The sequence below is a fragment of the Piliocolobus tephrosceles genome, chromosome 14, assembly GCF_002776525.5.
Source record: "Piliocolobus tephrosceles isolate RC106 chromosome 14, ASM277652v3, whole genome shotgun sequence".
NCBI classification, from domain to species: domain Eukaryota; kingdom Metazoa; phylum Chordata; class Mammalia; order Primates; family Cercopithecidae; genus Piliocolobus; species Piliocolobus tephrosceles.
The window spans coordinates 54,556,038-54,582,565 of record NC_045447.1 but is presented as its reverse complement, the minus strand read 5'-3'; positions in this window follow the sequence as shown (position 1 = coordinate 54,582,565).

Genomic DNA, 26,528 nt, shown 5'->3' with positions numbered 1-26,528 from the left:
GTCCAAAATGTTTTCTCTATTTGCATGAAAAATGTCATTGGGAATTTGATAGAAATTGTGTTGAACCTGTAGATTGCTTTAGAAAGTATGGACATTTTAACAATCTTAATTCTTCCAGTTCATAAACACAGAATGCCTCTCTGCATTATTCATGTCTGCTTGAATGTTGTTTACCAATATTATATAATTTTCAATGTACAAGTCCTTGCCTTTTTGGTTACATTTATTTCTAAGTATTTTATTATTTTTTGACATCATTATAAATGAGGTCATTTTATTAATTTCTTTTTCATTATTAAAGTATAGAAAGGCAACTGATACTTTATGTTAATTTTAAACCCTGTAAGTTTACTGAATTCATTTTTAGTTCTAACAGGTTTTTTGTGTGTGGAGATTTTAGGGTTTTCTATATATAAAATTATGTCATCTACAAACAAATAATTTTACTTCATTTTTTTTCAATTTAATATATTTTATTTTATTTTCTTGCCTAACTACTGTCTGGGACATTCAGTAGTATATCGAATAAATGTAGAAGAGTGGATATTTTCACCTTATTCTTGATCTTAGAGGAAAAGCTTTAAATTTTTTGCCTTTGAAAAAAATTTAAAATTTTAAAAATATTAAATTTTTTGTTTTAATTTTTAGTATAATGTCAGCGATGAGTTTTTCACACATTACCTTTGTTTTATTGAGGTAAGTCTCCTTTATATCTAATTTGTTGAGAGATCTTACTATAAAAGGGTTGGATTTTATCGAGTACTTTTTCTGCATTTACCTAGATGATCATGTGATTTTCTCCTTTATTCTATTTATAGTACACTTTTAATCAGACTTCAATTTCTTTATATTTTTATTCTTCTCTCGCCCTAGTTTTTCTTAATACTTAAAATCAAAATGTATATATTTGTATCATATTTGGTAAGATTCACATAATTGTTTCATTTAAACAATTTTAAAATCCTTATTAATTAAAATGAGTTCTCCTTCAGTCAAGATCATAAAAGAAATCAGTGTAGTGTGCTGTCATAAAAAACTGAGATAGCTCTGTATCATACAATGAAGAAAAATATAAGGACCTCCATTTTCTTTCCAGGCATTATTTTATTTTCTTGTTCTAGTTTTGAGATTGTCCGTTAAATTAAAAAAAAAAAAAAAAGTGGATATTTTACCAAAGGGTGATATTTTTTCTTTATAACAGAGAGATAATAATAAGAGAATGTTAGAAGGGCATGTCAATCCAAAGCCAGCATCATACTTAGTGTTAAAAAATTAGAAGCATTCTCACAACATAACAAGCATATTTAATGCTATTCTTTAATGATGTTTATTTGGTAGCATTCAAACAATTGAAAAAAGACATAAAATAGAAGACATAAAAATTGGATGGAAGAAATAAAATGGCCATTTTTGCATATGACATGATTATATTAGGAAAACTCAAGGAATGTTAGTATAATTATAAATATCAAGTTCTTTCAATAAGTTGAGTGATTACAAAATTATATATGCTAAGTAGTCTTTATATTTAAAAACAATTTCCATCTGGAAATATATTAAAAAGAAAAACCCTTTGAAAATTTTAACAATGAAAAAATTATTTCCAAGAAATTAAGTTTAACAATATGCAGAATATATATTTAAATTATTTTTAAACTTCTGAGAGCAAAAAAGTGGACTTTAAAAATATAGCTAAATCTTAAATGGAATTATTATTACTGTATGAGCATGTCAACTTTTCCTAAGTTATTCTATAAATTTCGCATGACCCAAACTAAAAACTTATTTTTTTATAACTAGACAAATAGATTTTAATACATACATGGAAAAAAGTATTGAAAGAAATCTTACTAGAAAAATTCTGGGAAAAAATGAGTATTAAAGGATGGTTTCCCAAATATGAAAATGTTTTGAATGCTATAGCAATTAAAATGATGTGGTACTGGTACTTGGAAAAAATCAAGGAAACGTTGCAGAAAAGATATAGCAAATACAAGCAAAAATTCAAATTCTTGTAGAAATTTTGACTTTATGAATATGACTTCTCATAATGTTAGGATAACAATGTTTAACTATACACAGGTAAAGAACGTTTGTATCTTTCTGGAAGAGTGTAGACTCAAACTGCTATAGGATCAATTGCAGCAATAATTACATAAATTAGCATGCACAAAACACTTACCTTAGCAATTCCACATTTTGAAATATTTATATGTATAAAATCCCATATGTGTAATACAGTATTAATGTGAGAATCTTTTTATTGTAGCAATGTTCATAGTAGCAACATACTAGAAACTAAAGAAATACTTAAAGTATATGTCATCTATTAAATATAATAGTATGCTATCACCCAAATAATAGCAATAACTCTATATATTTGCATAAAGCAATGTAAAACTTATACCAATAACAGGAGGGAAAAATACGCAGAAGGCTATGTTGCTGATTTTATATAAAGATTAAAAAAAAAAACACCACCACCAAACAGGCACATACGTAAACATTTGTGTATATTTACATTATCTCTAAAGGAGTTGGTAAGGTTTTCCCTCTGGAGAAAGGTACTGTGTAGCTCCCAAATATGGACAGAAAGAAAATGCAGTCTTCATTGTATTAGCTTTTGTATTTTTGATTCTTTATCAAGTGTACATATGTCATGTTAAAAAAATAAAAGTTGAAGAAGAAGCCATCAGTAGCTATGAAAAGAAGGGTTAGCACTCATTATTACTGGGACCCCATGTTAATTGTATTGCTGATCTGGATTTGGGACAGATCTAAGACTTTCGCAAACTCTCTGAAAGCTTCTTTCATTTGTTGCAAGCACTATATATATACACACTAACACTTCTATGTAATATGTAACCTGAATGAGAAATTGCTTTGATGATGTATTAAGCTATACATCATCAGAGCCAGCTGCCATTCTGATGATGTATTAGTGCAATAAATCTTGAGATGTGACACATTGAAAACGTATTACTCAAAAGAGAATGATCTCCAAGTTAAAAACTGATCCAACACAAAATTCAAAGAGAAACCTATAGAAAAACAATTTATCTGTTGCCAAGAAGTGATATGCAAGCAAAGATGTCCTCTCAGGGCACTTCTATTTTAGGCATTAGAACTTTAGCAAGCTCAGGGGAAATCAAAACTATTCATTCCTTCCTCTAGCATCCAAAGTTAATCCTGGAGATAACTGGTTAAGAGCACATGAAAGCATCATCAGAGGAGAAAAGAAAATATAATGAGCACACAAGTTTTAAGGGTTATGTGTAAGTAGAGGGAAAAATATCTGGGCACTGGAGGCATTTCAGAGGAAGGTGTATGTGTAATTTCAGATGAAGATTTGTTCCAAAACACTGAAAAACTGCAATGAAAATGCAGAACTCAAGTCAAGAATATGGCAGAAAACAGGGGAGAATCAGGTACATGTTTCAGGTTTTTGTTCAAAAGCAGCTTAGGGAATTCTCCCTGAATTAAAAATTGACAACAATGAGAAAATTTTATAGATGGTTTTGAATTTTGCCATTTATTAATTTTGTAGCCTTGGGAATTTTTAAATAAGCTTTTGGCACACAAACTAGAGAAAGAAACTTAACATAGAAAGTGCTAATTTTCATCCAATAAAAGACCCTGAAGAAAGTTTTCAGACAAATTTGTCTTTGTGGTTGTTTAGTATTTTTGCTCGGGAATGTTGAAGTGAATACAGAAAGTGACTTTTATTTTTTTTTTATTTTTATTTTTTTGAGACGGAGTCTCTCTCTGTCGCCCAGGCTGGTGTGCAGTGGCCGGATCTCAGCTCACTGCAAGCTCTGCCTCCCGGGTTTACGCCATTCTCCTGCCTCAGCCTCCCGAGTAGCTGGGACTACAGGCGCCCGCCACCGCGCCCGGCTAGTTTTTTGTATTTTTTAGTAGAGATGGGGTTTCACCATGTTAGCCAGGATGGTCTCGATCTCCTGACCTCGTGATCCGCCCGTCTCGGCCTCCCAAAGTGCTGGGATTACAGGCTTGAGCCACCACGCCTGGCCAGAAAGTGACTTTTTAGATGACATCCCATTTGTAAGCAATAGGGGCATGTCCCAATTTGTTCATTTCTTAAGTGGGTAGTATATACTGCTTCTGTGTGTCAGGAACTGTGGCTAGCCCCAGCGACACAAAGTGAACAAAACAGACGTGTTATTTATTTCCCTTTGCTTATGTATTGTCCCTCTTTTTATCCTTTATCTAACAACACACATCCTCTTTTTTTTTTTCAATATTTAGCTCATTTTTCATGGTCTTCATGTAATCATCCATGAGCACATCATCCCTAAGTATGATCTCCTTCCTCGGAATTTCAATGAACTTCAGAATTGGGAAGAACATTCTAATCCATTTCAACATTTTCAGTTTAGAAGAGAAAATTGTAGCCTAACTGGGTCAACTGACTTATACGCCCAAGGATCATAGTTATGAAACTGTATGTGTATATATATGACTTGAACCAGGTCTTCTAACTTTTCACAAGAATGTTTCCACTTAATCACTTAATCACACCTGTATATTTACCCATCCTATGCCACTCATTTGTCATATGACCTACACTGTCTTGTTTTGTTTTTTCCTTTTTGTGTCAATAATGTATGCAATTCCTAATTGAAGAGAATTTTCTGAGACTACATCTAATTTATGGATGTATTCTCCCCTCTGCTAACACAGGGCCTAACTGTCTTTCTGACCTAAAGTGACTCTGCAAATGTTAATCTTTTCAACTTTCCAAAATTGCTAAATTTTGAGAGAAGAACCATGTCAAATGGTGCTCTTCATGTGGCCCCAATCATGTCACTATTTTTGAATAAATTAAGTCTTTTGTAACATCATTCTATATGAAGACATTCCATCTCTATAAGGAATTGTGGCAAAAAGTACTTGAAGGAATATCAGTGAGTTCCAGGGAAGCATTAGTAGGCCAGCTGTTGAGCTGCCCAGTCCTGTTCAAAACTTTTTAACAAACACACAGAATAACATGGTTTCTGAAAACCCTCATGCTGAATCTGACTGACATATTTGAGATAGGAGAGAAGTAAGCCAATTGGCTAGACAGCTCAGTGGCAACAGATAGGTTTGTTGTATGGATGATTTCTTTAAGCATTAGAGTGAGGAGCTCCGGCAATCAGCTCTGGCTAATGAAATTGAGGACATTGCCACAAATTCCTGCAGGATTATTTTAAAGATATAAACTTAATACAAATATTAATTACATCTACACAAGAAACACTCTTCACTCCTTCCTCCTGTTCAGGTTTCATCTGAAAATCCAATTATACAAAAATGCAGTTTTAATTATAATATTGATTTTACTTCTTTGCTAGGAGTGGAACTAATTCAATTAGTTCTAATTATGTGCACAGAGTGGTTGGGCTAATCTTTCAGGATGTTGGCCCACTAATTTCATACTACTTTTCCTCACATCCAAGTCAGAGAGGAAAATTAAGTCTCTGAAAGTCTGAAATTGTGCAGACTTTGAACAAAGAAAAACAAGGAAGAGGATACAATAATCTGTCAAATAATTTGACAGTGATTTTTCAGACGCAAAATTTTGCAAATCAAATTTTATTTAGCCTTTGCAAGTAGCAACCCCAGCAGGGTTTAGAGAACTCTTGTAAGAAGCAAGAGGAAGACTAATGATACAGAAACAAAGAAGAAATAATGTTAAGTGGCAACAACTACTTTTCGATTTAAACTATCAAAGTGAGATCAAAATGAAGTAGGTTTAATAATTTATGTAAAGTGAGTTGGACGTTTTGTAGAAATAAGAAGTGCTATGATTCTATCAAAGCAAATTATACCAGATAAACAGGCAGGGAAGACTTTATGCAAGGTTCTTGCAATAGAGACATAAAACTCATCTGATCTCAACTCTGCTGAAACGAAGGGCAGGATGAGAGATCTGAGTCCATCTGTGTGCTAATTGCCTTTACAGAAGCAAAAAGAAAACTTTCTCTTGTCTTCATCTTGAGATAGTTTTACAGCTTGAAGCAAGATACCCACTAAGGCTCCCACCCTCCCACAGTGACTGGGAGACAGGGGTGCTATTTTCCTTGATGATTTTAAAGGGCTGGCTTCCAGGCCCTAGAGGAAGACAGCCCTGTGTGTAAAGCTGGCAAGAAGCTTTTAAAATGATTTGCATCCCAAAGGAGCAGAGAAAAAATTAACTAGCTTCCTCAAGTAAACACTCTAAGAAAAAGAAGATCAGAAGCCTAGACTCGAATGAAGTAGGCTTAAGGTTGAGTCAAGCTGAGAAGAACCAGTAAGACCAGTTTGGTCTGTAAGTTGGAAGATGGTGAAGTGTTTCTTAGAATACAAAGATTCAAGGTATTTCTATGGCAATTAAAACAACAACAATTAAAAGAAAAAAAAAAACCTGAAAACACCAACAGTGAAGTACTTATTTGTGTGTACCTTAATCTTTGTTCACATTTACAGCTGATCTTTAGCTTTTGAAAAATGTAACCACCTCTTCAAAACTACATTTTGAAAAATGTAGAAATAGTTCTGTAGTGGAAGCCAGGAGATCTGAATCCCAGCTGCATCTCTGCCCAGCCACTTACTAGTTAGGAGACTTCAAAAAATTAAAGTCATGTTTTTCTCTGATATTATTACCTCCTCTATGAAATTAAAGACTTGGAAAAACTCGGTCTTGGTGATAGTCTCAGGTCTCTTTCTGATTTTATATTTTACAAGCCTATGTTTGTGGTCGCTACAGAAATGGTTATAATTATTGTCATCTCATTTAACGGCTAATTTCAACCTAAAATTATTTCCCTCGCGTTTTGGGAAAAACTTGGAGTAATTGGACCCTTCTCTACAATTAAATGGCAAGCTAAATAAGGATTAGGTAAAGTCCTCTTCCTCCAGCATACTCTTCTTACCTCCCCAACAAAAACAAATACAAACACAAAACAAAACCCTAAGTCCTTTTCCCTCATGCCTCACATGCCTATTTTGCCGGAAATTCCTTAAAATCAGATGTCTGCCTGACCTCTTCCTCAGGGTATCAATATAGTCTCAGGAGATGAAGAATCAAAGAGCTTTTGTCAATGGCTATTTAAGACCTTGATGCTACCATCTTTTGTTTTGCGCATACACTAAGACATCCACAACTGATGGAATTTTATCTACTTGAAACAGCCTCCCCATATAACTTTGCATTTGACACTTCTGACAGCCTAACCTATTAGGACACTCAAATATGTAAAAGTATTTAAGGGAAGGCTTGCATTAGCTTGCTACATAGTCATCCAGAATTAACCTTTCTCTCTGTGTTAATGACAGAGACACGGGTCATTGTATAGTGTTAACCCTTTTGGAAAAGACAGCTAATCCAGATAAACATGTCTTTAGAAAGTCTGTGAATTTCAGTTTTAAAATAAGCACTGTAGTAAGTCTCAAATTTTATCATGTTGGTGGTTGCTGTAAGAAAATTAATGTTTATAATTAAAGACGCAAATGCACTGAGCAAAACATTAGGTTTATCAAAAATGCTTATTGAAAAAGCCAAATTATTGTAGAAAACGGTAAAAATAAGTATAGCAATGATGATAATGGGCACTAGTGTAAGCATTTTACCTGTGTTAACTCATTTAATCCTCATTTTCAATGTTGTACATAACAGGAAACAAGGCACAGAAAGATGAAGTAATTTCCCTTCACACAATTTATAAATATCGAAGTGAGTATTCAAAGCTAGAAGGTCGTATATGTTTTAAGCCCTTTCACATTGTCAAACTTGCTTTAAGAAAAGTTGTACCAAATTTTAATTCCAATAGCAATGTACCTAAATAGCATTATTTTTAACAATATTGAGGTTATTGCAGGGATACTTTGTTTTATTGTGATTCACTTCATTCCACTTCACAGATATTGCATTTTTTTTTTTTTAACAAATTGAAGGTTTATGGCAACCCTGTGTTGAAAGTCTGTTGACACCATTTCTCCAACAGCACATGCTCGCTTCATGTCTCTGTGTAACATTTTGTTAATTTTCACAATATTTCACTTTTTCATTATTGTTATATTGTTATGATGTTCTAGGACGAGTGAACTTTGATGTTACTACTGTAATCATTTGAGAGCAACACAAACCAGACCCATAGAAGATGATGAACTTAATTGATAAATGCATATTCTGACTTTCACAGACTGGCCTCTGTGTGTTCAATGGAAAGGAAGAGTCGCATGTCTTTTGCTTTAAGTAAAAAGCTAGGAAAGATTAAGCTTAGCGAGGAAGGCATGTGGGAAGCAAAGACAGGCTGAAAGCTAGACCTGTTGCGCCAAACAGTTGGGAATGAAAAAAAGAAAAAAAAAAAGGAATCTTAAAGATAATTGAAACTGCTACTCCAGTGACCACACAAATGATAAGAAAGTAAAACAGCTTTATTGCCGTTTTACTGAATGTTTTCTGAATGAAGAATGTTTTAATGGTCTAGATAGAAGGCCACACCAGCCACAACATCCCCTTAAGCCAAAGCTTATTCCAGAGCAAGGACCTAACTCTCTTCAAACCCATGAAATCAGAGAAAGGCAAAGAAGTTACAGAAGAAAAGTTTGAAGCTAGCAAAGGTTGATTCATGAGCGTTAAGGAAGCAAGCTGTCTCAAAACATAAAGGTGCAAGGCGAAGCAGCAAGAGCTGATATAGCAGCTGCAGCAAGTTATCCAGAAGTCCTAGCTTAGAGAACTGGAGAAAGTGGGTACCCCAAACAACAGATTTTCAATGTTGAAAAACAGCCTTCTATTAGAAGAAAATGCCATCTAGGACTTTCACAGCTAGAGAAAAGCAGCCAACGCTTGGCTTTTAAAACTTCAAAGAACAGCCTGACTCTTATATTAGAAGCTAATGCAGCTGGTGACTGGTGATTTAAGTTGAACCCAATGTTCATTTACCATTTAGAAGACCCTAGGGTCCTTAAGAATTATGCTAAATCTACCTTGCCTACACTCTACAAATGGAACAACAAAGCCTGGATGACAGCACATCTGTTTATAGTATGATTTACAGAAAATTTTAAGGCAATATTTTGAGATTGACTGTTCAGAAAAAAACTATATTTTTCAAAAGATTACTACTCATTGATAACACACCTGGTCACCTAACTTGATGGAGGTGTACAAAGAGATTAATGTTGTTTTCATGCCTGCTAACACAACATCAATTCCATAACTCATGGATCAAGGAGTAATTTCAACTTTCAAGTCTCATTTAAAAAATACATTTTTAAAGAAATAGCCAGAGAGCAAGAATTAGATGTGGAGCGTGAAGATGTGACTGAATTGCTATTATCTTACAATAATACTCTAATGGATGAGGAGTTACGTCTTATAGATGTACAGAGAGAGTGGTTTCTTTTTTGTTAGAATTAATTAATTAATTAATTAATTTATTTATTTATTTTGAGACAGTCTCACTCTGTCGCTCAGGCTGGAGTGCAGTGGCGTGATCTTGGCTCGCTGCAACCTCTGCCTCCCGGGTTCAAGTGATTCTCCTGCCTCAGCCTCCCAAGTAGCTGGGAATACAGGTGCATGCCACCATGCCCAGCTAATTTTTATTTTTTATTTTTTATTTTTAGTAGATGCAGGGTGTCACCGTGTTAGCCAGGATGGTCTCGATCTCCTGACCTCGTGATCCGCCCACCTTGGCCTCCCAAAGTGCTGGGATTATAGCTGTGAGCCACCGCTCCTGGCCCAAAAAACTTTTTAATTAGAAAGATTTTATCATAACAGTTGTACGTGTTTATGGGATACATATGATATTTTGATACATGCGTACTCCCTATCCCCATGAGATCAATTTGCTAAGCTCCAGCATATAAGTGAAAAACATGCAATATTTGTCTTCTTCTGCCTGGCTTGTTGATATGTAATAATTGTCCATATTTATGATATACATGTGATATTTTGAGATATGCATAATAATGTGTAATGATTAAATTTGGGTAATTAGTATATCCATCACCTCAAACATTGATCATTTCTCTGTGTTGGGAATATGGCTTCTTGAGATGGAATCTACTCCTGGTCAAGATGCTGGGAACATTGTTGAAATGACAACAATGAATTCAGAATATTACACAAACTTAGTTGATAAAGCAGTGGCAGAGTTTGAGAGGATTTACTGCAAGTTTGGAAGAAGTTCTACTGTGAGTAAAATGCTATCAAACAGCATTGCATGCTACAGAGAAATCTTTCATGAAAAAAAGTCAATTGATGCAGCAAACCTCATTACTATCTTATTTTAAGAAATTGACACAACTGCCCCAACCTTCAGCGACCATCACTCTAATCAGTCGGCCGACACCAATGGCAGGGCAAAACATTCAATTGATAAAAAGATTATGACTCTCTGAAGATTCAGGTGATAGCATTTTCTAGCAATAAAGTATTTTCAAATTTAGATACGCACATTATTTTTTAGACATAATGCCATTGCACACTTAATAGACTATAGTGTAAATATAACTTTTATATACATTGGACAACCAAAAATATCATGTGGCTCACTGTATTGCAATATTGGCTTTATTGAGGTGGTCTGGAACCAAACCTTCAATATTTCTGAGGCATGCCTGTACTTAATTAAATATTTTGTCAATTTAATTAGCAAAAAGCAGTATTTAATTGTTATTTGAATATGCTTAAGTCTGAGCACTAAAAAACAATTATCTTTTTTTCCTTTTTAATTGGTTTGTGTCTTAGAACCATTTATTTTCTATTGAAGTAATGATACATTAACATATATGAATATGTTTAAGTATGTATGTAGTGGTTATTTATTTTCTTGATCAATTTATCTATTCTTGTTCCATTTCTTTCCATATAGCTAAATGATTAAAAAGGTGTATGTTTAGATTTAACTTAAAAACACTAATTTTTTTTTCAAATTATAATTAGCTGTTAAGGACTATCTGTGATTCAGGCTAAACATTATAATTGAATCAGATTCAAGCTAGAAAAAAAAAAAAAAAGAAAATTCCACTGATTAAAATTGAATTCAACTTATACATTAACATGTAAAGAATTAAAATGATGACATAATTCAATTTTAAAACCAAAACACAGCATTTATTTTCATTTTGTCAAGTCTTCTTCCTATTAGTCCTTCACATTTCTTGTAAAAATTTGGTCATAGGAATGAAATAATCTGACTGGCTATGATGAACATATATACCAGCTACTTATATTTTATTTTTGTTTTGCTATTTAATAACACCACCCTTGTTAAACTCTATAATAAAATTTTTCTATTAATTCTGTGGCATTGGTCTCGGTATAAAATTATCTGCTCTGTTAAATACTGATGGGCTTGATCTTTGCTTTCCAGTAAGCATACATTATTTTTATTTATTTATTACAGTCTATCTTTCTTCTAGCTTCGTGTCCAATGTTTATCATATTACTGATTCTATGAAAATTTTGTCTGTAGTATCACTTTTATACATTATGTTAGAGTTGGAGACTTACATTAAGTTTATCATGATTTTTTTCTCATTTATTATCATATATTATAGATTTGCTAGCCTGAGAAGGGAACCTGATGTCTTCATTCGTCATATGCTCTGAGAAGATTTTTTTCTGGATAGTTTGCAGTATTCAGGGCAAACACTTATTCCTAAGACATTGCTGCAAGGAAACATCTAGGCTCTTCTCTTTCTATTGCCAACGTAGCAACTACATAAACATGTCTGCCCTTCATAGTATTGCCTGTGAAGGTACTCAAAGAGCAGATTTAAGAAAAGAAGTGCTGATTATGAATCGGAAAGAGTGAGGAAAAGGGAAAACAGTCCTTTTGGCCTTAGAAAGGTGCCTCCTTTTGGTAAAGGAAATGGCTTCTGAGTTTAGGATCCAAAGCTATGCTAACTGAGCTGCAATTTTCTACCTTCATTCCCTGGGTGACCACACATTTTCTCCTTAATAGTTCATTCTTATTTTAAGGAGTGGAAATTCCTTCTGAGATTTGAAAAATTATTAAACACAGAAACCTTGCTTCTTTCCTTGTGTTTCCCTGAGGAATTCAATGAGAAATACCTGAGTGTAAAGCAATCACTGCTTGCTGTATGTTGAAACCAAAATATTTAGCATAAACCCAATGCTTTAGCCTATTACAATTGTTTGTTTCTTGAGTTTGAAGATTTCTGTCTTTAAAATGAATTAATATTTTCTCTATTATTTTGCCTCTTTCTCTAATCCTCTGGTCTACAATCTCATGTTTCTTCAGTTTCACACCAAATGTGTACATTTTTTTCTTAGCAGGGCTTCTCCAAGATTATTGTCAGTGCTATTGTGGTTTAAGACTGTGAGATTAGTCTTACTGTCATTTTTCAGAACACTGCTGACTGTGCTAAGGAATGGTAACTCACAAATTACTTCTCTGTCAGAAGATGGAAAAAAATGTTGTCAATTTCTTAAATTAATTAAGAGATAACACTGATATAGGAATAGGCTAGTGCCACAAATAATTATCACTTGAAATTACATAGTCACAAAGGCCAATTAAGGAATCAAATACAGCTAATGAGAAAATTTAATTGATAATGCTTCAAGCTGCAGGTCCTCCTTTTTTTCTAGTTAAATAACAACAATAACAACAAAGAAACAACAACAACAACAAAACAGAGCAGTGAGCTAATTTTATATTAGAAAGATCCTCTGGATCTCTGTTAAGGTTTATTTTGTTTTTAGCTACATGAATTCTCTTCTTTTTCTACCTCCTCTATATGTATTTACCTTGTTGATTATTTTTTTTCAATCAAGTGTAGTGTCTTCCACTTTTTAAGAATTCTAAAACTCAAAATAGAGAAGTTTCTATACTTTAAAATTTCTGGTTTAAAAAAAAAAAACATTCCATCATGCCTGTAATCCCAGAACTTCGGGAGGCCGAGGTGGGTGGATCACGAGGTCAGGAGTTCAAGATCAGCCTGGCCAAGACACTGAAAACCCTTCTCTACTAAAAATACAAAAATTAGCAAGGCATGGTGGCAGGCGCCTGTAATCCCAGCTACTCAGGAGGCTGAGGCAGAGAATAGCTTGAACCCAGGAGGTGGAGGTTGCAGGGAGCCAAGATGGCGCCACTTTACTGCAGCCTAGGGGACAGAGTGAGACTCCGTCTCAAAAAAAAAAAAAAAAAAAAAATCAAGTTTCTGTCTTTCGTATTTTCTTTTTTTAGTAGACTGTATAATCAATATATTCTGACTGCTCTTCCTGTAAAAAAACATCTAAAAATTCTGGTTAAAATATAAGATTTTCTTTTGAAAATTAATTCTCAAGCAGGCAACATGATAAGGAATTTTTACAGCTGAAAAAACAAAACAAAACAAAACAAAAAACTGAGAACAGGAACCAAGAGAGATAAGAGTAGTGTTTCTGAAGCTACTTATCATTTGGAAGGCATTTTCCAATGCCCTGTAACTTTAAATTTTGGTTTTCCAAGCACCATCTAGCAGGGATAAGAGAAAACCTAGAGTTAATTAATATAGGGAGAATAATAGGAGACACAGGCAGAAAATCTCACCAAGGGAACTAGAAATAATACTGTTCTTTTCACACCTGGAGATAGAAGAAGGAGGAAAACAAGGGGAAGAAGAAATAAGAGGAAAAGAAAAAGAAGAAGGAGAAAGAAAGAAAAAATGTACACCTCAAATAATCTATTTTCAGAATTCATACAATCTGATCCTTATAAGGTTCTGCAACTTAAAATTTACATTTGTTGATTACACTGAAATAATTCAAAATGGAAAGTTTATTTTAAAGCAGTAATAGACTGATAGTGTCCCTTGGCCCCTAGCAGAAGAAAACACAAATCGTCTTTGGAGAAATTCATACACTAAACTCATACCTCAAAAACATCAGTTCGTAGGATCAAAATTATAAAAGCAGAAGGAAATAAGGCCCCACAAATGAAATAGAAACAACTGAAAGCCATATCAGGTCAATAAAGACTTCAAGTATTGGAATTATCAGATTCAGAATATTTAAAAATAATAGTCAATTGTATAAAAACAAGAAATGGAAGACAACAGTAGGATAATGGAGAAAGAGGCCACAAAAAAATGTTCAGCCAAACTTGAAAGATATCTACATACTACTTCAAGATATGAAAAACATAAGTAAAATTATAAATATTCCACAATATTGAACAATGTATCAAAGAATCCTCAAGATAAGTAATAACCTGAAATATAGATCTGAAAAAATATCAAAAATGCAGCACAGAGGGAAAACTATGCAAACTATGAAAGTCATGGTACCTAAAAAGTAAGGTTTAATACTCTATCACTCCCCCTTGACACTTCATCTTCTCTGCAAATCACTTTGCAAAATAAATTTATAAATGTTAAATTTAATAAAATATCATGTTATCACTATTGTACATATGCCAGCATTATAAAAGCTTGTGTGACACTGTGACATATTCACAAGAGCAAACTCTTATAATATACTGTCAATCTACCCACATACACGGACAACTCTCAGACTACTAAATAAAGCAATAAGATTATTATTTAAAATGATGAGGAAAACAAAATGTTTTCAAAGAAAAGTAGCAAATGTTATTAACAGGATAGAATAATTTTAAAAAACTGTATAATATTTATATTTATAAAATTTTAATTACTAAAGTATTAATTAATATTATCTACTCTGTCCCTCCCAAATGAACTTCTATTGAATTCTCAAGTCAAATGTCATTTTTGTAATGACGGTATCCAATTCAACTTTTTTGAATTTATTACTTTCTTCAGTTTTTTCATTGTCCACGTTGTTGGTTAATAACACATGCCTCTTCAGCTAAATTGGAGCTCTCCATAAGACAGAAAGGAGACTGCAAGCTTTGATCATGAAGTAGAACTCTCTCTCATGCCACTAGAGCTATAGAAGGATTGATTACTTTTCACTATACCAAGGATCATGAAACTCCACTGAGAATCTCCTTAATAAGCCATTCCTTTTTATAATTGCAAGGTTTAAGCCCACCATTAAAAAGAAATTCCTCCATAAGCCTTTCCGACTTTTTGGTATTTTAATGATTATGGCCAGTGTCAGCTTGGGAACCACCTGGTGAAATCTTTTTGTTAATTCTGTGACTATATCATCCAAATCCCAAGGGGCACAAGTCTAAATCCTTTGCCCCTTTCAATATTCCTTACCTCACCAATTGATACCACCAACCCCCAAGTTGATTGAGTCTAAAAATTGTAGCTATCCTAGATTCCTTTGCCTTCTGTATGAACAAAACAATTCTATGTTTAAAAAAAAAAGTATCTTGATTTGGACTATTTTGGACTATGATGATATGAGTGAGAAATAAAGTTATTTTTCTTTTTTCTTTTTTTTTTTTTTTTTTTTTTTAGATAAGGTTTGGCTCTGTTGCCCCAGGCCGGAGTGCAGTGTTGTGGTCTTAGCTCACTGCTGCAACCATCCCCGCTAGGCTCAAGCCATCCTCCCACCTCAGCCTCCTGAATAGCTGACACTACAGGTGTGTGCCACCACACCTGGCTAATTTTAAAATTTTTTGTAGAGATGAGGTTTCACCGTGTTACCCAGGCTGATCTCAAACTCCTGGGCTCAAGTGATCCACCCTCCTTGGCCTCCCGAAGTGCTGGGATTACAGGTATGAGCCACCTTGCCCAGCTGAGAAATCAACTTTTATTATATTAAGCTATTAAAATTTGTGATTGATTTTAGAGCAATTGACCTATCTTAATTTATATACCCTCACCAAATAATAATCTAGTAGAATTATAATATAATGTAATAATGTCTTACCATGTTTTGGCATTATTTTAGTTTCAGAATATAATTACTCCACTATAGAGTGTTACATTAGAACTCGTAAACTGAAGCCAAAATAACATAACAGGAATTAAATATCATTTTATAAAATGAGGCCAAAATTTACATGGAAAAGGAAGTCATAGAAATGTAGGATCATAGTTTACTATAGACTTTTTAGAAACTTGTTAAAACAGTTATTTTTAAGCTGTTTCTCATTTTCTGAAATTGTAATAAGAATCTGTTTTATGTCTAAATCTGTTTTATGCAACTTTATACTGCAATATGTCACTTCTTTCTCTGTCTTTTCCAATTCATTCAGCTATTTAAAAACTGAAAGTATACCTGATCTGCCATTTCTAGGGACTAATTGGTACTTCTGCTAATTGCATGAGGTACAATATCAGGATAATGGCAGTCATCTTGTTTTGGGTCATGAGACTACTGGTACTCCCGCTCTATAACGAGTCTTTTCATTACCATATAATATCCTTTAAGTGGGTTTTTAAATTTTATCTTCAGGTATTAATTGGTACCCCCTTGAGTCTAAGAATTGGAAATGTCAAGAGTGACAGCAGTTAGCTTGTTGATTGTTCACACTTCCTTCCACTTTTACTACTTGAATATTTGCATTATCTGATTATTTTACCTGTTATTAAATTGGCACAATACAAAATGCCCGTCTCTTAGCTGTTTTTTTTGCAGGTTAGCCCTAGAACGAGAAATGCATACAAGGAAAGCCAATGTTCTAAAAGTTTAAGGAGAAAATAGAATTCCCAGAGCATGATAGTCAGTTATAAATTTTCAGTGAGTTTAGGATAATTACCAAATTGGAGCCATATTCACAAACTTTGGAATTTCACCTTTTGGTCATGTTTTATTTCATATTTTAAACTATTTTAAGGTAAATTTGTCTCATATTGTAAATGTATTGATGTTGTCAACCCAGGAAAACCAATGATATTAATCATTTCATTTTCGTATACATTTCTGTAGTATCATATATATCATTTTTTTCTCATGGGGAAGGTTTTTGACATGGATTTAGAAATTCAGTAATGTTACATTTAGCAAAATTTCTCAGATAAAAAAAATTTTGCAATTACATCAAAGAGTATTATTCAATCTGCTTCCAGATAATACAAATCAGAAGGAACAAAAGTGTTTCTGCTCTTTAAATTTCTCTTAATGTGTAATGTCTCACACCAGTATTACACCAAGGTTGAAAATTATTTTTATTTTCTTATGTGTGCGTATGGGGGAGTGGTTGACTGATAAGAAAAATATTTATTTTTGTTTACCTGCTTGTTTGTGTATCTTTTGGGCAAATGACTTCACTCTGGCATTTTTGGAAAATTATTATTATTATTTTTAGATCCAGGGATTGCTACTGGTTTTGGAAATTCACCAGGAGGGGCCACTTAACTACAAAGGCAAAATCCCTTCTGCTTGTTCCTTCAAATGGATGAGGAGAGTAATTTCTGAATGCTAATGCTGCAACCTGAGATATTAAAGGCTGTGTTTAGTCATGAAAAAGGAAGGCAACTTTGAAGACTGACCCTTACAACCTTGAGACTGTTTTCTAAAAGAAGATACTTTATCTGAAATTGCAAAACATACCACAACTAAGGATGTTTAAGGTAGAAGACCAAATGTCAGGGGACTGAAGTGTGACCTGTTGTGACTGACTTGGGTAAGCCACAGAGAATATTCTGATCTGTACTTTTGAGGAGTTCTGAGAAATAACCTACTTCAACCTTAGTGAATTCTGGAGTCAGAATTCCATAATTCCGATTCTTACTGGACCTTTTTGGTAGGTGTGTGGCTTGGGCATGCCATGTTGTAACTCTGTGCATCTCTGTTTCCACATCAGTTAAACTGTGATTATAAATGTAATTGTCTTATTCATAATTGAATGTGTTTATAAAGCATGTAGGAAGTGCTGTTATAAAGAAAATGTCTCAAAGAACATTAGATATTTTTATTAGCTCTTCATAAGGCTGGTTATATGCACTTGTTGTAGCTGAGGTTTTGTACCCTCTCTAGCATCCTGAGAGCGACAATGGCCATCAGCAATACCATACGAGCAGAGAGTGAACTTATTCTCTGCAGTATTCACTCTGCTTTAGTGCAAGCCAGGACCATTAGCAAGAGCAGAAGAAAGTTACGCCTGTTGGTAGAATGCCCATATTTTGCATCTCAGAATACAAGTAATAGGAAACATAGTATCACCAATTTAGGATAGAAGAAACAAAACTTCGCATTCTAAGGAGTAGAGCCCCATTAAAAAAATAAAAAAACAGACCTGGTCTGATTCAACAGATTCTGAAGATAGCACACTCCATTTCCCTTATCCTACTTTATGTCACTGTGTTGTAGTTTTCACCTCCTAACTTTATAATATGCTTATTTATCGAATTAACTTCATGCTTTTTCTCTCCAAGCTAGAAATCTCCAGATACAGCACATTCATTTCCTCAGCATTTACAGCAATGTCTGGCACAATATAGGCACTCAGTAAATACTCAGATGAACGAATATTAAAATGAAGATAATAAATTTAAATGAGTAAAAATTTTTAACACAGGTCTGATGAAATGGGCTCTAATTATTACATAAATTTAATGAAAACCTGGAGAAAGTAACTTTTTAAAGAAATATATTAAGTCTTTGTACATTATTTAAATAGGTAATTCCTATTTATGATAAATAGGTAATTCCTATTTTCATGATTCTTTAACTTTTGTTTGTTTTGCCTTAAGTACTACAAAATTAATACCTCCCATTTGAGGAGTATCTACCATATGCCAAATCTAAATTAAGTGCTATAAAAACATTATACTAAAATATATTGCAAATCTATAGCAAAAGTACTGTTTTTATCCATATTTTAAGTTTCAAGAAACTGAGGTTTAAATTCCATTCAACATATGTTAATATTCATACTTTGATTAGCAAAAACAAACTTTCAACCTCAATTTTTTGTGCTTAAAACTTTACAACAACTAGGTATGGACTCTAACACTTAAAAAACAAATAAATAAATGGCTTTCCAGTAATCTCATTAGGTTAAAGAATGCAAGATACAAGTTCTCACTTAACAAACCTTACAATACATTAAGTTACAACACAGTTACTCTTACAGTAAGTCCTCACTTAATGATAGGTTCTTGGAAACTATGGCTAAGTGAAATTACATACAGCAAGTCCTCTAATAATGTTTTGTTCAACATTGCTTTGTTATTATGTTGATGAGAAAAAGAAATGGTTTCGGTATAGATCATTTTACTTAACATGACAGTTTTCAAGAACCTATACACGATGATTCTGTATATAACTGAAATGAAAACTTGGTTCAACCCAATTGAGCTCTCAAAAAGAATGAATGAAGTAAAACTCTACTAATTAAGAAGTAAATATATTTATATGGATTGTATTAAATTATCAGCAAAATTTTGTTTATGTTAGTCCCCAACTCCAAGTTAAAAACTAAAGTGAAAGTTAGCTGAGGCATTGTAGAATGAAAGATTTCTTCAACAGTCAGAAGCTCATGCATAAACATTTACTGACCACTAGAAATTGCAACCAAATAAGAAAAGAAAGCAGAGTACTATGACATATACAATGAATATAATACACTATAATACAACAGAATTATTGATTATAATTATCAAATGAATTGGGTTTCCAGCAGAAAGAAGGACAATAAAGTAAAAGGAAGCATAGAAGCAGCTTGTAATTCATCCTGGGAAATATTTAGGAAACAGTCTCTATGTGTCTCTGCCTCTAGCAGCATCCTTCTCTAATAATGAGGAGACTAACCAGCTCAGGTTAAATGCTTCTGCTGTTTTTAAGACCTGATAGACAGAACCAATAGTATACAACCCTTTGTTTTGGGGAGAACGTTTAGAAAATGCTCCCAGTATGTGTGAAGATTTTGTCCTAACAATGCCATGATAAACATGTTCTTAGATTTCCAGGAGTTGATTTTATGTTTTTGTTTCCCTAGGAAAAATATCATGATTAATCTGTCTCTTATGCCTTAAAGTATAGTCTGATATATGTCAGTTAAAATTGATAGGCACTCAATTGGGAATCCCTTCAGAGTGCTTTGGGGACACAGACTAAGGAATGGCTAATTTATCTATTCACATGGACCAAGCAATTTATGTAATTTCTCTTGAAACTCAGTTTCCTTTAAAGTGACGATTCTAATTCACCTCACTAGATTGAAAAAAAAAAAATCACTTACAAAACACATCCCTGGCACAGAGTAGCTGCCACATTTACATAACATCTTTATTGCTATATATGTTTTTTTTTCTATTATACTTTAAGTTCTAGGGTACATGTGCACAATGTGCAGGCTTGTTACATATGTATACATGTGCCATGTTGGTGTGTTGCACCCATTAACTCATCATTTACATTAGGTATATCGCCTAATGCTATCCCTTCCCCTTCCCCCACCTCACGACAGGCCCTGGGGTGTGATGTTCCCCTTTCTGTGTCCAAGTGTTCTCATTGTTCAATTCCCACCTATGAGTGAGAACATGCGATGTTTGTCTTTTTGTCCTTACAATAGTTTGCTCAGAATATAATAAATTATCTAGGAATCCAACTTACAAGGGATGTGAAGGACCTCTTCAAGGAGAACTACAAACCACTGCTCAGTGAAGTAAATGAAGACACAAACAAATGGAAGAACATTCCATGCTCATGGTTAGGAAGAATCAATATTGTGAAACTGGCCATACTGCCCAAGGTAATTTATAGATTCACTGCCATCCCCATCAAGCTACCAATGACTTTCTTCACAGAATTGGAAAAAAGCTACTTTAAAGTTCATATGGAACCAAGAAAGAACCCGCACTGCCAAGACAATCCTAAGCCAAAAGAACAAAGCTGGAGGCATCACACTACCTGACTTCAAACTATAATACAAGGCTACGGTAACCTAAACAGCATGGTACTGGTACCAAAACAGAGATATAGACCAATGGAACAGAATAGAGCCCTCAGAAATAATACCACACATCTACAATTTTAAAATTAAAAGTGAACAAAAAGCACAATACAATTTATAACCTCAAATAAAGAACTGTGGCAAGTGTTAAAGGTATTTAAAGCAAGAATTTTATTTAGGCCAGAAAAGATAGTCAAATTTAAAGCTAAAGTAACAAAATATTAAAATGCAAGCCAATGGAACTTTAAATCACCCCTCAAATATTTCAATATTTGTACTTTTGGTGTTTTATTGCTAAACAACCTACTTTGTTTCTGTACTGTAGCATTTAAAATTTTCAAAGATTATATTCAATCTGGCACCACAAAATTTTCTATTTTCCGTTAACTTTTAAATGTGATCTTACTTTTATATTTGACATTGTCATGTCATTTGAAGAAATATTTATGTTTACCATAGTATTTTCAACAGAATGCTGCCTTAAAAAATCCATAAGTTAGCCAATCAAGAAGACAAATTATCTGCAGCTGTGTTTCTTAACCCCCCCTCCTATTAACACTCCAGCATTTATTCTTCAATGAATAATGAAGAATAACTCCTTCATTTATTCTTCTGTTTTCAAAAGAGCTCTTAATTACTTCCATCCCCATTTCAGTTGTAAATGCTTCTTTAGGGCCATTCTTTCATTAGAATAAATTCCCCAATCTATTTGAGGACTGGACACTTCACTACAGATTTACCGGTGATTCAATTTTATTAATCAGGTGCTTGCCCTAGCTTTGGGATATCTGTACTGTTGTTGCTGGTAGCTGTTGATGAAGGTCCCCCTTTCTTTCTCCCCATTTCTTGGAAAATATGCAGGTATTATTTCAGCATTTTATTTCAGAAAGACTGAAATTGGAAAGAACTAGGGAAAACAGAAAATCTTGTAATTGTCTTGAAAAGAGTTATTATTTCACACTGTTAGCTGTGCAAGCTATAGTTGCAGTGGGGATAATGTAACCTATAAAAGATTTGTCTGAAATTCTCCATTAGAAATTCTTTCTTCATAGATTTAAAGCTACTCTTTAATTCCCTTTTGGGGACCAAATCATGAAACCACTGCCCAGTGTTCTAAATTAAACAACATACAGGTAACCACATTAAACAATTATGGTGGTTGGTTTTAGTATATATTTGAATGTTTAGAAAATTTCTCTTTAAAATACATTTAAAACACCCTGTATTTTTTCTGTTCTCAGGCTGCTAATAAAGACATACCTGAGACTGGGTATGTCTTTATTAGCAGCCTGAGAACAGACTAAGAAGACTGAGTAATTATAAAGAAAAAATGTTTAATTGACTCACAGTTTCACATGACTGGGGAGGCCTCACAATCATGGTGGAAGGCAAGGAAGAGCAGGTAGCATCTTATATGGTGGTAGGCAAGAGGGTAGATACAGGGGAACTGCCCTTTCAGAAAACCATCAGATCTCATGAGACTTACTATCATGAGAAGAATGAGAAAAAACCTGTCCCCATGATTCAATTACCTACCACTGGTCCCTCCCATGACATATGGGAGTTATTACAATTCAAGGTGAGTTTTGGTTGGGGACACAGAGCCAAACCATATGATTCTGCCCCTGGCCCCTCCCAAATCTCATTTCCCTTTCACATTTTAAAACACAATCATGCCTTCCCAACAGTCCCCCAAAGTCTTAACTCATTTCAGCATTAACTCAAAAGTCCACACACAGTCCAAAGTCTCATCTGAGACAAGGCAAGTCTCTTCTACCTATGAGCCTGTAGAAACAAAAGCATGTTAGTTACTTTCTAGATACAGTGGGGGTACAGGCATTGGATAAATACACCTGCTCCAAATGGGAGAAACTGGGCAAAATGAAGAGACTACAGGCCCCATGCAAGTCTGAAATCCAGTGGGGCAGTCAAATCTTAAAGCTCCAAAATGATCTCCTTTGACTGCATGTCTCACATCCAAGTTACACTTGGCTCCAAAATGATCTCCTTTGACTCCATGTCTCACATCCAAGTTATGCCGAGGCAAGATGTAGGGTCCCATGGCTTTAGATGGCTCCACCCCTGTGGCTTTGCAGGGTACAGCCCCACTCCTGGCTGCATTCATGGGCTGATATTTAGTGTCTGTGGCTTTTACAGGTGCATGGTGCATGCATGGTGGATCTACCATTCTGGGGTCTGGGGGTGATGGTGGCCCTCTTCTCACAGCTCCACTAGATAGTGCCCCATTGAGGACTCTGTGTGGGGCTCCCACCCCACATTTCCTTTCTGCATTGCCCCAGCAGAGGGTCCCCATGAGGGCTCCACCCCTACAGCACACCTCTGCCTAGACATCCAAGTTTTTTTCATACATCATCTGAATCTAAGCAGAGGTTCCCAAACCTGAATTCTTGACTTCTGGACACCAACAGGCTCAACAGCACATGGAAGCTGCCAAGGCTTGGGGCTTGCACCCTCTGAACCACAACCCAAGTTGTACCTTGGCCCCTATTGGCCATAGCTGGAGCGGCTAAAATGCAGTGCACCAATTCCCTAGGCCACACAGAGCCGGGGGGAGAGGGGGCATTAAATCATAAACCATTAATTTTTCCTCCTAGGCCTCCAGGCCTGCAATGGGAAAGGCTGTGAGGAAGATCTCTGACATGCCCTAGAGACATTATCTCCATTATCTTGGTGATTAACATTTGGTTCTTCATCACTTATGCAAATTTCTGCAGCTGGTTGAACTTCTACCCAGAAAATGGGTTTTTATTTTCTACTGCATTGTCAGGCTGCCAATTTTCCAAATTTTTATGCTCCATCACCTCTTGAATGCTTTGCCACTTAGAAATTTCTTCTACCAGATACCCTAAATCATCTCTCTCAAGTTCAAAGTTCCACAGATCTCTAGGGCAGGGGCGAAATGACACCAGTCTCTTTGTAGAACAAGAGTGACCTTTACTGCACTTTCCAAAATGTTCCTCATCATCTAAGTCCACCTCAGCCTGGACCTTATCGTCCTAATCACTATTGGACTTTTGGTCAAAGCCTTTCAATAATAATAAGTCTCTGGGAAGTTCCAAACTTTGAGACATCTTCCTATCTTCTCAGCCCTCCAAGTTTCTAGGAAGTTCCAAACTGTCCCACATTTTTCTATCTTCTTTTGAGCCCTCCAAACTGTTCCAACTTCTGCCTCTCACCCAGTTTCAAAGTTGCCTCCATGTTTTCAAATATCTTTACATCAGTTATATATAACTCCATTCATACAATTTATAACTGGTATCAGTGTCCCACTACCTGATACCAATTTACTGCATTAGTCTATTCTCATGCTGCTAATAAAGACATATCCAAGACTGGATAATTATAAAGGAAAGAGATTTAATTGACTCACAGTTTCACATGGCTGGGGAGGCCTCACAATCATGGAGGAAGACAAGGAAGAGCAAGTCACATCTTACATGGCGGCAGGCAAGAGGGTGTGTACAGAGCAACTGCCCGTTTATAAACCCATCAGATCCTGTGAGACTTATACACTATCATGAAAACAGCACAGGGAAAAACTCACCCACATGATTCTTTTACCTCCCACTGGGTCCCTCCCACGACACATGGGGATTATTACAATTCAAGGTGAGATTTGTGTGGGGACACAGAGCCAAACCGAATCACACACTAAAGATTATATATATATATACACACACACACATATGCATAAACTATACATTTATGACCTATTGTACATGTATTTGACTCTATATATAAAATAGTTCATGGCCCAGGCCACTCATAGGCTATATTTTACCACAGTGATACAGATCCATGTACTCTTTCCATGTCTTTTCCAAGCTTTCCATGCCTTTTACAGAAAAGACAAATTAGGCTGGATCTCCTTTGCAATGGCTGACAGTGTAAAATCAGAGAAAAGAGTGTGAAAGACTTGCATAGTTATATTTTGAGCTGAAACCAAGTTTTGTAAAATAGTTTTCACCAGACAGCCTGCATTGGGTGATGGAGGAATGAGGCGAAAGACGGGAAAGGGAATTATTACTTTGCACTTACTTATTATTTAATGAATTATTTCCATAAAACAAAACAAAGAAAGGAAGAGTGAATGGTAGCATTCGGGTATTAACTTCACATAAAATTTCTAAGAGAAAATAAACAAATGTTGAGTAGGGAGAGTGGCGTTTTTGTGTTGGCTCCCTCTAATTAATGATCAAATTTTTAAAATTCACTTAAAATTTAGTTTTCTTACCTGTAAAATAGGCTTAACATGTCTACCTAGAAAAGTTGTTGTGAAAGCTCAATGGAAGAAATCACAGAAAGACCTACTGGTCTCCGGCACAGTAGGGTTCTCTTTCCTCTTTTCCACATTTTCTGATGGAGTCAAGAGCATATGGCCTGATACCCAAATTTCCTTTGTTAAGAGAGTGGAGGGATACCATACTCCTCTGAAGGAGAAAAAAGCATTTTGAGTCATGAAAACTCAGAATTTTTTATACTTAATGAATATATATATGAATATATATAAATATAAATATATATATATCATGATGGCTATAGTTTTATATATGGTCACAAGTTGCTTAATAATGGGGATACATTCTGAGAAATGCACTCATAGGTATAGTTTACCACACACCTAGGATGCATGACATAACCTATTGCTGTTAGGCTGCAAATGTGTAAGCATGTTACTGTACTGAATACAGTAGGCAATTGTAACACAAAGGTAAGTATCTGTGCATCTAAATGTAGAAAATGTACAGTGAAAATACTGTATAAAACATTATTTTGGTGAGTGGTGAGGATGGAGACAGGTCTCACTCTGTTACCCAGGCTGGAGTACAGGGCTGCAATCATGGCTCACTGCACCCTGAAGTTCCTGAGCTCAAGCTATCCTCCTGCCTCAGGCTCTCTAGTATCTAGGAATGCAGATATGTACCATTACACTTGGCTAATTTTAAAATTATTTTGTAGAGACAAGGTCTTGCTATGTTGCCAGGCTGGTCTAGAACTCATGGCCTCAAGGCCTGCCTTGGCCTCCCAAAGCACTGATTCTATAGGCATGAGTCATCGTGCTTGGCCCCGTATTATCTTATAGGACCACAATAGTTTATGTGGCCCATTGTTGACTGAAACATCCTTATGCGCAAATGACTACAAGTAAAAATAAAGTAACCTTAATGTGTTGGTCCTGATAAGGTGTCTTGTCATTCACTGGATGTAGACATTTCTGACTGGTTGGAGCTAATAAAGTGCTCTTCATAGAGCCAGGGCTTAGAGTCATAATTCACACACATGTCAACACTACAATACACACCTTAATTTTCACTTACTCTAATTTACTAAGCTTTGTAATATATCCACATAAATATAATCATAATCACTGTGAGCGAGGTATATTTTTTAAATATCTTGACAATGTTCCACTGTGTCCAGTCACTCAGAACATGGAAAGAATCCCAAAGGGGTCCTCAGCATTTAGTCCTTCCAAACAAATGTAACTCCATTCATATAATTTATAATTTTTTGTATTTTTAGTAGAGACGGGGTTTCACCATGTTGGCCAGGCTGGTCTCAAACTCCTGACCTCAAGTGATCCACCGGCCTCAGATTCCCAAAAGCGTGAGCCATGGTGCCAGGCCTGTTTTGTTTGTTTGTTTGTTTGTTTGTTGTATTTTCCAGGTTCAGTCTTCATATGCTATATCTTAAGTTTCCATCAGTCTAAGTCCATTTCCTAACTCTCCATGT